Here is a 2,576-nt window from a genome sequence, read left to right on the forward strand (position 1 = left end):
TTTATCATATGTCCTTTGGAACTCCTAATTAATGTATCCAAGAGTTTAATTCTGAAACTTATAGAACAAAGAAAAATGCTTTTAAAAATATGAAACAGAAAAGGTAACCTAAGATGCAGTTTAATAGTATTTCCATTTAATTCAAGTAATATTTATTGGGCTCTATGTGCCCATAATATGAGAGGTGCTCTAGAACTTTAACAATGACAATATTGAACTTACTATATTCACACAGCAGAATGTGTTATTTGCCCTATTAAAAAGTGCTAAGAGAAGGCTGAGCTTTGAATTAGTTAAGAGGAGGAAAGGTTAAGAGCAGGGTACAAAATAGTAGCCAATAAGACAATTATTAACACATTTCCTCTAGAAAATAAATAACAGAGTTCATAAATCAAGGTTCTGTAATGTTGAATGGAGAATAATTTGTATGTGCAGTTCCATCTGTGTGTGTAAATATATTGCTGCAAAATGAATCAGAAAAGTGGGACATTATAAAACAGTTAATAGATTTCTATATGAATCTGGCCAAGAATCAACATCAAATAAATTGTATCTTGGGCCATCAATGTCATAAGAACAAATATGCGAGAATTATACACTTATTGCTCAAGTTTAGCTAACAGAAGCTCTACTCTAGTTAACATTTTCCACTCTTCCCCACCCACACATTCTATATACAAACATATGCATGAGGGCTTGGGCCACACAATTATCATGGACAAACAGTTATAGAAAAAAAAAAGACTTTTCTAGTCTAGATATTGAGAAAGAGATTGCAATGATTAATCCAATTTGAAATAAGACCCAAGACGGATAGGGAAAAGTTGAGTTGACAGTATAAAACTAAAATTTTAAAAGAAAAAAAAAAATACAATGACCTGCCCCTACTTATAAAATATTTTTAAATATGGGAAAGATTAATCAATTGTGCCTCTTTCTCTGTTTTATTTCTAGCTAGCAGTACTCATAAGTTTATTTTTTAAAAAGGTTAGATGTATTTAAATTCTCCTTTCAACAGCCCTTACAATATCGAGACCAAACAGTGAAGAGAGCCAGACATTCTGGGTATCAGGGATGGTAAGAAACCCTGTCTGGAAAAGGGAATGGAGGCAAGAAATAACACAGACATAGAGTGGAGTAGGTGTTCATTTATCATTGTCCAGCTGTCTCCCTTGAAGTTAAGTAAGGTAAAATTAATCAGTAACTTGCCCATTAAAGAGTTAGCATTAGAAGTAAACTAACTACAGCAAGTCCAGATGTCCTGAATCTCCTGGTTACAAATACTCCAATTTCCTGTTAGGCTAGGCAGAAACTATGGTAGTGATATTTCTGGAAGCAGAGTGCCTAGAACAAAAACCCAGTTCTATCTTTCACTGTCTAGGTCACTTTGAGTACGTTACTTAAGCATGCTAAGTCTCTGTTTCCGTATCTATAAAACATGGATACTCTATTAAATTTGAACTTATTTTCAGAAGTTAAAATATTGCAAATAAAGTTCCAGCAAGTGAACGGCACTTAAGTCATAAAATCAAGTAATCATAACCATTTAAGAACTGATTGAATGTGCAGAGGAGATAGGGAAGAGAAATCAGTAGTGTCTGCTATCCTCTTAGATTAGGTAACCAGGTAAATGATGATGCCATTCATCAATAGAAGGGAAACAAAGAGGACAAGTATGGTGTGCATGTGAGCTGAGGAAGGGTGTGGAGAAGAGAAAGATGATTCTAGCTTTAGGCATATTGTGATTTAGGTGCCTGTTTATAAGGTGTACATTTAACTACCTATTCATCCATATCCCTTTTTAAGGAAAACTACATTCATATACCATATTACTCTATGCCCGGCCTACTACTTACTCAGAGCCACAGAACTCGCTGGGAAATGTAAGCTTGAACAATTAGACCACTCATTCAAAAACTGGGAGTTAAGTCATTTAAGCTAAGAGGTGCTGAAGGAACATGCAGTCCTATTGGCTAAGGGAACCATCAGAAGCCCTGCAGAAATGAGTAAGCTAAGAAAGCCACTAGAGAAAGAACAATGAAGTAAATATTGCAATGATACACGAATGATAGATAGATAGATGGGGTGGGGGGTTATACAGACAGGTAGACTAGATAGATAGATAGACAGACACTAGTTTCCATTCATTAATTGCCAGCTTTTAAAATTCTAGCTTTTCAATTAAGTCTAAATGGAATTATATTTGTGTTTTCATTTATACAATAAGCCTCTTTTGTGAAGAGATATGTCCTGACTATAATACTGTGGGTGAATCTATTTAGTTGGTATTTCTTATTTTCTATAATCCCAACAGACTCTAATACATTTATTACTACATATGGTCAACAAAAATCACAGATGATCAATTTTAGCAAGCTTGGTATGATGATATGGCAGAGAAGTTCATATCACAGTTATGAACTTTGAGCTTAGATATGCATGTTCCTCATAACAGAGTAGGCCTGACATGAAGGGCCATGTTTATTTCACAGATTATTATTCTTTTTTTTTTTTTTTTTCAGACAGGGTCTCATTCTGTCACCCAGGCTGGAGTGCAGTGGTGCAATCTTGGCTCG

Source organism: Macaca thibetana, chromosome 2 (genome assembly GCF_024542745.1).
Source record: "Macaca thibetana thibetana isolate TM-01 chromosome 2, ASM2454274v1, whole genome shotgun sequence".
Taxonomy (NCBI): domain Eukaryota; kingdom Metazoa; phylum Chordata; class Mammalia; order Primates; family Cercopithecidae; genus Macaca; species Macaca thibetana.